Here is a 10,594-nt window from a genome sequence, read left to right on the forward strand (position 1 = left end):
ATATATGTATATATGTACACACGCATGAAACAATAGCAATTGGTCAATCATATAAAAACAATATATATACCGATAAACAAATTTGTAGCTTCTTTTGACAACTAAAAGCAATATATATGGTAGGAAACACGCATGGAAATGCAGGAACCACATTTATATATATTCTCACATCTCTGCGATACAATAACTAACAACGAATAAATATGTACATATAAGCAAATAAATAAATATTTAATAGGAATCTTTGGGTGGAAAAAGAAAAAGAAAAGAAAAAAAAAAAAACAATTGTTATGTGAGAGTTGTGTGCGACATATACAATGGTTGCATAAGAATTAACCAGAACCACTTAAGCCAAGGGATAAGAATTAACCAGAACCACTTAAGCCAAGGGTATCAAATACATATACAGTACTAAAAAGGAAGATTCGGTGGTTGTCAATATTACTAGATATTGTTATATGTTGGGAGGTGTTTTAATTGGGGTATTATTGGTGCTTTTTATGGTTTCAATACACCGGAGATCAGGATCAAGCTAATATCTTGACTCTCTTTTCTAAATAAAGTGAAATAAAACCATCAAATCCATAGGGAGAACCATTGGAAAAAGACAATGCAACGAGTCATTCAGGAAGAATAATCATAGGGAGCACAAATTCCCTTTTTTCCTTATCTCTTTTCATGTGACCATGTACACCTTGACTCTTTTCCTTTTCTTTTGATCTTATGACTTCCAAAAAAAGACAAAAAAAAAAAAAAAAAACTATTGATTCCTTTATAGAAAAAGCTAACATTATTCTAACTATTCTTAGATGGCTACTCGTCCCAGTTCCACGAGGACTAAAAAGAGCTTAATTACCATTTATTATTTTATTCCTAAATGTGGGTTGTATAGCTTAATAATTGTCCTAATTAATGCATAAATACAACAAGTGTATCGGTCAAAATTTTACTTTGAGATTTTTACACATAATCTCGGTTCCGGCCTAATTTTGTTTATATTGAGGGGGACACCATTTTCTAGGGTTAAGAGAGCCGTGAAAGAGATTAGAAAAAACATCACTATTATAATTTGGGTTATTTGTGACGACAATTATCATCGTAAATAAATAAATATTTGCAGCGACATGTCGTCGCAAAAATTTTCAAGCTAATAAATCTGAAAGTTGCTGCAAAACCAAATATCAATAGATAATCAATTTCCAAACACTAGAAGGCGCAAAGAGACTGAGATTCGCAAATGATACCTTGCAATTCAAGCCAAAACTAGTCTACCATTGCCAATTCTCCTTCTCTTCTACCAACATTTTTATGGAGCTCTCCATTTGTTGCTGCTGCAATTTAGAATCTTCCAACCTTGCCTTTGAACAGAGAAAGATATTTGAGTATAAGTTTCCAATACGATCCAATTTTACCTCTCATTCTCATATATAATGGAAAGAAAAGTAAAAGCTAAACAACAAAGGAGAGAATGTCTTACAAGGCCTGAAACCTCTTCCTGTAACAAATTCAGTTTGGAGTTCGAAATATTCAACTTTTCAGACAAAACTACTAATTCAAAAGCCAAATATCATCAATCTAATAGTCAATTACAAATATATTTACACACATATATGTACGAAACGAGAAAATCTAACAATCAAAGATGTTATACTACATATGCAGAAGAATTAAACATAACTTTAGTTACTAGTACTGTCTTATCAAAAGAACCAGTTAGTCCTTTTGACTTTTTTAGGTCACACATCTTTGAACTCTTATCTATAATTGAATCGCGCCTTCTACATGCAAATGACTCACACCTGTTAATATCATGTTCAAGAAGAGAATTCTGACATTCGAACGTTCTATTTCTTATTCTGTAAATGCTTTCTTGCCCTAAGAATGTGTAGAGAATTAGTTCAAGATAAATATTGGAATTGAAAAAATAAGTTGATTGTCTAGGTACGCAATATTGAACCTCAAGTTTGGTTTTCTCCTGCATTACATTCTTAAGTTTAAACTCTATCTTTCAGCTTCATTTTTGTTTTGTCAATATCTTTTGTCAATATTTCCTTCTCCTTTGCCAAGGAACATGATGAAAAACTTGATATTTCCCTTTCAAGACTTTGAATATGAGAAAGATAGTCTTCCTTTTCTAAATCTTGTTCTTTCAAAAGTGTGTGGAATAACATTAAAGATGAAGTCAGAAAAGAGCATGACTTTACCTACGATGCACATAAACATGTTTATCAATAACACATATTACATATGTAACTTACTCTCAAAGACTTCTCAGAATTTTGAGCTTGTACTTTAAGTTCTTCATTTTGGTTATGGAGATCAACTGATTGCCAACACAAAAGAGACTGCAGCCAAATAGTTAGGATGTTTTTCAATAAGAGAAGAAAGTAATCTTAATCTATATCACATTATACATGATCACACCTTCTCATTCTCAAGACTAGAAAATTTCTGCATCAAGCAAGAGTTTAGCTTCTCATGATTACTAGTACTTGACTTTTCTTGAAGATTACTCTGACACATGAAAGCGTTGAAATCCTGTATTGAAACAAATAGTATTCAACCTTTAGGCAATCATAAGATAGAACAATGGATATAAACTTCAGAAAACAAAACGAAAGGAAGAAAATTTAACAGCTTAAGGCTCTTGCCTCTTAGACAGTAGCTAGTAGAATAATCATTACAAGATGTTTCAAGAATACTCACAAGGAATATCTCAATTCGGGCAGAAAAAGTATTGGAGACCTCATCCAGAATTGCAGTCATACTCTCACTAACCACTTTTGAGTGAACAATTAAACCTTGTGAAAAACATAGAAAGTTGACATGGAAAATGTACCAAGAAAGAATGAACTAATCTCTCTGACAAGAACACAAGCATGCACAATACGTTCACACACATTGAAATCTCAAACTAAATTGGCTAGAATCGGGACACAAACTCTACAAGGAAGATGTAATTTAATACAAGAAAATTCCAACCAAAAGCATCTTGCATATGCAACACATCGCCTGCTCTGCACCTTCAAGGACCAAATTCACCAAGTATCTGACATGTTGGTAACCAGAGCCATAGTAGTGGCCACCAACACCTTTTCAGCCCACATCGTTTATCAACAAAGAGCCCTTCAATTTGAATTTGCTTCAATAAATTCAAAGAGCCTATTTTGTTGAGAGAGAGAGAGAGAGAGCAAGATAATTTCTCCATAGTAGTCTTATTATGGTGGAAAGGACAATACACAACAATATAGATGAACACAGAAAGATCATACAATATCACCACAACATGTGAAGGAACTCAGATGGGTGGTGTGATGATCCAACGAAGAAACAGGTTAGCTTCTGGAAGTAAGAAATTGAAGTTCTAGCTCATAAATGTTCAAATGTTTGTCATATTTTAAATGAAAAACATATATATTCCATCACATAACGCCAATAATGAACTCAAACCTTACCTCTTCGAACTTCTCTTCGGCGCGGACGCACATGCTTAGCTTTGTTACCAGCTCAACATCACTGGCCAGATTTTGCTGGCTTGAAGCCTTCTCCAGTTCCAACATCGTGTTTGGTATGGGGATTCGTGTCATGGTTCGAATCATGGTTCGTGGCTCGTTACAGTGTTTTCTCTCATAAAAACACATGTAAATCGAGAATGGTTCTGAATCATGGTTCTGAATTCGTGAATTAAACATCCACTTAATCTGCAAGATTGAAGATAGATAAAGATGGCAAATACTACAGTAAAAGACAAGACATCTATCTTAAAACAGTACTGGCTACACATTGCAATGAGATAATAAACAAACACAAAGATCTATAAACAAGAAAAGGGGAAAAAAGAGTAGAAACCTGTTCTTTAAGACTTTTGATCACTTGATTAGCCTCTGACTACTTTGAATTGACATTCCCGTCCCCATTAATCGTACTTTATTGACACAACATGCTGAACATTCCTTATTAGCACCAAATAATAAATCAACCTCAGCTAGCTTTCTTGTCAAGCAATCAATTTTTATCTCACTCTCATTTCTCTATGTGCAAAACATAGATAAAAATAAGGATTACACTTATCAAATTCCATATGAAAATGGGAACTGAGAAGAAATTACAGCCAGCGTTTCAAATCTCATTAGCAAATCTTCATATTCTGCTTGTATATCTGTTGATTCGTTGTCCTGCCAGAAATAAGACGAGCATATGTGAAAGGTTGCAAATTGTGAAAAATTAACAAAAGAATAGAATTAGACAAAAAAATGAAGACAAAAAGAGAAAAAAGTATAGGAAAGGGCAAGGTTACAAATAGTGGATAAGCATTTCTTTTTGTGCGGCAGTTTTCTCCTGTTTGTGATATGCAATAAAGCAGATGGATCAGGAAGTTTATAGGATCTCCCCCTATCAAAAGATAACAAAATCAACACAGATTCGCTCTATGTGAGAGTAAATTTCTAAAAGATAGGAATACGAACTGACCTAACCTTCGAGGAATCCAATCAGGTACCGCCTATTGAATCAACTATAATTTCACAATCATCAATAATTGAATGATAAGCGTTTTATAAGTAAAACAAGAAAAACAATGTCAAGACTATACCTTTGGAAGAATACAAAAATCATATATCTTTAAAATTTAGTCCTTCAAAACTTGTCAACAATTTGACTCAGTCGATCTTGTGCTAATGGTAAAGTCCAGTTGTGCACTTTAGCCACAATCCAATGTAAATGAACACAACTTTAACTTCTTAAAACTTTTACATTTACCATACGTGGTATTAAATTAGGATTAGCCTTTTCCATCCAATAGTTGTTCCATTTTTTTTTCTTATCAATCTCTAGAGACACTTTCTAATTTAAAAAATGAGCAATCAATATTTTCTACAGTGATAAAAAATTCTTGAATACACACTGTATAGTAAACGGCAGATTGAACGGGGAGTCAAAAAGTAAATGAAACAACAAACCACTCATATCTTAGGTACGAGGCAAGAAATTCATAAACCACAACATGTTCCTTAGCAGAAAATCATAGCTTTATTATAAGATATATACCATGATACTAAACAAATTTGTGTCTTAAAAGAGAGAAACTGATAGCCAGAAAACTGAAACATTTCAATCAATTTCCAAATACAACAATAACCTCAAACCACGAAATCAAGGCAAATAGTAAGAAAACTAAAAAGAAAAAGAAAAAGAAAATATACAAAATAAATTTTACACAAGAAGTGTAAGAATTTTCAGAAAATATGAAGAAAAGAGAAACGAACCTGTAAATCTTCTAAGCTGATGCCAAATTTTATGGATTGGATGGTTCAAGAATCTTCCAAAATCGACAATGGAGGCCACATTTTGGAATCACCACTGTCAAAAAAAAGAAACGAATAATTGATGATGAGATTTTGTTATGTTACTTAAATAGAAAGAAAAATCACAGGAATGGAAGATGAGATTTTCTTAATATGAATGGTAATTTGAGAGGATAAATTAAAGGAAAAATTGTATTATTGCATGCCAATTACAACCGGTTTATATAAAGGAGCCCTAGCCTTTAGAAAGAGTAATCACATCCCATAATCTGTGGGATATCACACTAAAAAAGGAAACTAACCAAATCAACCTAATTCTAGGGAAACAAACTATTATATTCAAACTTTCCTAATTTAGTCTATACACGTATAAAACACATTCTTCCACACTCCCTCTTAAGCTGGTGAATAGGTATTCACCATTCCTAACTTGGATACAAAACTCTCAAACATTGAACTACTTAACCCCTTTGTGAGTATATCAGCAAGTTGGCCATGTGTAGATACATAAGGTGTACAAATCAGTCCACTATCCAACTTTTGTTTGATGACGTGCCTGTCAATCTTGATGTGCTTCATTTGATCATTCTGCACCGGGTTGTGAGCCATGCTGATTGCAGATTTGTTATCACAATAAAGTTTCATAGGGTCGTCCCACGTAATCTTCAGATCCTCTAGAATAATCTTCAACCATAGTAGTTCACACACACCCTGAGCTGTTGCTTGGTACTTTACCTCAGCACTAGACCATGCTACCACATTCTCTTTCTTACTCCTCCATGTTGCCAGGTTTCCACCAAGGAAGGTGCAATAACCTGAAGTTGATATTTTGTCAACAACTGACCCAACATAGTCAGCATCTGTGTATGCCTCAAGAACTAACCCTCCATTCCTCTTGAAAAGGATGCCTTTACTTGGTGTCCCTTTAAGATATTACAAAACTCTGTATGCCAATTGCAGGTGAACTTCCTTTGGATTGTGCATGAACTGACTAATCACACTCACCGCATATTCTAATCTGGCCGAGTGTGAGAAAGATAAATGAGTATCCCCACCAACCGTTGATACATCTCTCTATCCACCATAGCATCTTCTTCTACCTCTCCAAGCTTGAGATTCGGTTCTATTGGAGTAGTCACTGGTTTGCATGCTGTCTTGTCAGTTTCTTTGAGTAGATCTGTAACATACTTCTGTTGAGAAATGAAAATGCCTTGCTAAGAATGAGCCACCTCAATCCCAAGGAAATACTTCAATCTTCCTAACGTCTTGATCTCAAATTCCTTAGCCAAACATTGACTTAGAAGTTGTCTCTCCCTATCATCATCACCGGTCACAATTATGTCATCAACATACACCAATAGGGCTGTAACTTTACCTGAAGGTAAGTGTTTAATGAACAAAGTGTGATCTTCTTGACTCTACCTATATCCCATAGCTGTCATTACTCTAGCAAACCTCCCAAACCATGCTCGCGGTGATTGCTTAAGTCCATACAAGGACTTTTTTAGTTTACATACTGTACCAGCAGTCAACCCTTTATTATAACCCGGTGGAACTTCCATATAAATTTTCTCCTCCAGTTCTCTATGCAAAAATGCATTCTTGACATCAAACTGCTACAAATCCCAATCACCATTAGCTGCTAGTGACAATAAAACTCTAACAATGTTCATCTTTGCAACCGGAGCAAACGTTTCTTGATAATCAATCCCATAGGTTTGAGTATAACCCTTGGCCACCAACCTAGCCTTGTATCTTTCTATTGATCCATTTGCTCTATATTTTACCGTGTAAACCCATTTACACCTTACGGGTTTCTTTCATTCAGGTAACTTCACTAACTCCCAAGTTTTGTTCTTCTCTAACGCCTCCATTTTCACATTCATGACTTGCTTCCATTTTTCATTGGTTAAAGCCTCGGATAAATTGGCAGGGATGGCAATGGTGTTTAAGCTGACAAGGAAGGCTCTATGGAATGGTGGAAAGTGTTTAAAGGACAGGAAATGTGCAAGAGGGTATAGGGGTTGGTTTGTGCATTCTCTAACTCCTTTCCTGATAGCAATAGGGAGGTCCTGGTCATCATTATTTATCTCAGATTCAGATTGAAAAGAAGGATTAGAAATTGTTACCTCATTCTCAGGATTTAGGTTGGAGTCGTGGACTTGTACAGATTCAGGGACAACCTTCTTCCCTCTCGAGAACACTTTGCCTTTGCCAAATCTCACAGTATCAAGGGCCGGATTTGTAAGTGGGTTTACAGGAGGCTCGGGATTTGGATTTTTAGTGAGCTCGGTGGGAGGAACATTTTCAGTAGGCTCAGTAGAAACATCCATGGGACTAGGCTGTCTTGACACAGGAAGTGGTGAAGATAGCAGATCAAGATGCAAAAACTCTGCCTTATCCTTATCTTCCATTACTGAATTCTCCCCCTGAAGATAAGGAACAGTGAAATATGATTCTTGTTCATGGAAGGTCACATTAGCTGGAGACATAGAACCTTTTTGATGGGGAATGATAGCACTTATACCCCTTTTGAGTTGAATAATATCCCACAAATACGCATTTTAATGCCCTTGGATCTAATTTTCCCCAGTTCTGACTATGAACATGGACAAATGCCACACACCCAAATATGTGAGGAACATGATTATTTGTGGTGTGTAGGTTTGGATAGGACTTGGAAAGGACATCCATTAGACTTTTAAATCCTAGGACTCTAGAAGGCAAATGATTTATGATATGGTCGGCTGTAAGAACCGCTTCTCCCCAAAAAGATTTAGGCACATTTTTCTGAAACAAGAAGGATCTTGTTGAGGAGATGAGGAAGAACAGTACTGACATCGTATTTCTGTTTGAGCAAAAAGATCCAGGTGACTCAAGTACAATCATCAATGAATGACACAAACCATTTAGCTTTATTTACAGTGGAAATAGTAGACGGACCCCAAATATCACCGTGAATAAGATCAAAAGGAATGGAACTTCTTTTATTACTAATTGAAAAAGATACACGTTTGTGTTTAGCAAGTTCACACACTTCACAATGAAAATGTTCAACTTCTAGACCCTTAAATAAAGAAGGAAACAAAAGTTTAATAATCCTAAATGATGGATGTCCAAGTCTGCGATGATGAAGCCAGACTTTTTCTTTATTGGATGAAAAAGACTCTGAGACAGGAGAATGAGATGTTATGCCCTTGGTAGTGTTAGATTGACTTGGTGTTTCAAGATAGTAGAGCCCATCCTGTTCTCTAGCATGTCCAATCGTCCTCCCCGAATCCTTGTCCTGAAATACACAATAACTATGATTAAAAACCACTTTACAGTGCAAATCTTTAGTGAGCTTTTGGATGGAAACAAGATTTGTGGTTAGCCTAGGGACGTGAAGAACATTTTTTAACAAGAGTGACGGGCTTATCTTGACATCACATATGCCTGCCACAGTAGTTAATGATCCATCGGCTGTGACTATTTTCCTATTACTTGGACACGGGGTATATGAGGAAAGTTTTTTTGATGAATGGGTCATATGGTCGGTAGCTCCCGATTCAATAATCCAGGAGCTAGTAAAGGCTATATATGAGACATTTAATCCAATGGTGAAGGGAAGTTTACCTGAATACGCTAGTGAACAAGTACTTGATGGTTTTTCAAGATTGCCAATAAGTGATCTCACCCTCTCAATTTCTTCTTGGCTGAGATTTCCCATCTCTTGTGATGTCCCTTCATGCGGCTGCACTACTACAATCTGGGCTCGTCCATTGTTCCTCGGTTGACCTCCTTTTTGTCCCCACTCATGGCTTGGTGGTTTTCCATACAATTTCCAACACCGCTCACGAGTATGACGTGCCTTCTTGCAGTAGGTACACCATAGAGTGTCTTTGTTGTCACGGTTTTGAGTCTTTGGCTGGCTGGTCCTCCCATTCTCGATCGCTGGCACTTTTTCTGCATTTGTGGCTGTCTTATTGCTGTTACTAGCAACTAAAGCTAAATTGTCGGTCCCCTTTGGTTCAAGCATCAATTCCCTTCTACTTTCTTCTCCTCGGATGAGTACCACCACTGCATTGAAACTTGGAACTTCCTGTTTGCCAAGAATCTGACTTCTAACTAAATCAAATTCTGGATTGAGTCCAACAAGGAAATCATAAACTCTATCTTATTCAATAAACTCCTTCAAAATTGCTGCATCATTGGGACACTTGGTCGTAATCACCCTATAATGATCAAGTTCTTGCCACATAGCCTTCATTTGATTGGCATATTCAGTGACAGTCCTATCTCCTTGTTTTACAGCGATTGTCTTAACTTTGACTTTGTAGACTTGGGCAGCATCCTTTGTCTTGGAGTACGTTTCGTGAATTGCATCCCATACATCCTTGGCAGTGGCCAAGAACATACATGTATTGCTGATCTCCGGAGTCATGGAGTTCCATAGCCATGCCATGATCATCGAATCCTCCTCATCACGCTCCAAATCGTGGATCTTCCGGTTTTGGCCCTATCCCTAAGATGTGGCTGATTTTTCCTTTCCCTTTCAGCACAGTCTGGACAAGTTGGGAGCATTTAAGATAGATTTTTCCATTCAGCCTATATGCGGCCTGAATGTTATGCAATTCCCCGGCTTGAGGCCCAACGATTTCTGCATCCTCTGACTGTATCGTAGCTGTTGTTTCTGCCACCTCCGACATCCTCAATCAAACCAAGCAGTCCCAAGGCAATTAAGGCTGGCTGAGTCAAGTAAATTGTTTTACCAAGGCAATGAAGCCTGATACAATTTAGGCACTCTCTTACGAAAGCTTCCTGGCAGCAGTGGCGGCAGGGCATCAATGGAACTTCAAAAAAAAAAAAAAAAACAGACTCAATGAGGCAGAAAAAATAGGGTGGCAGTGACACAAAACAACCCTTCAGCAACAGAGCAGAAAAACAGAGAAGGAACCCTTGGCGATGAAGCAGGGTTTCAGAAAACTCCTTGACAACAGGACATAAAAAAAGAAAAGAGAACCCTGTGATGATGGCTAGGGTTTCAGAATACCCCTTCCGCAGCAGGACAGAAAAAAAGGGAACCCTTGGCGATGAAGGCTAGGGTTTCCGTTCCCAGAAAAAGAGGTTAAGGCTCTGATACCATGTGGTAATTTGAGAGGAAAAATTGTATTATTGCATGACAATTACAACCGGTTTATATACAGGAGCCCTAGCCTTTAGAAACGGCAATCACATCCCATAATCTGTGGGATATCACACTAAAAAAGGAAACTAACCAAATCAACCTAATTCTAGGGAAACTAACTATT

This window comes from Morus notabilis, unplaced genomic scaffold (genome assembly GCF_000414095.1).
Source record: "Morus notabilis unplaced genomic scaffold, ASM41409v2 Scaffold410, whole genome shotgun sequence".
NCBI lineage: Eukaryota > Viridiplantae > Streptophyta > Magnoliopsida > Rosales > Moraceae > Morus > Morus notabilis.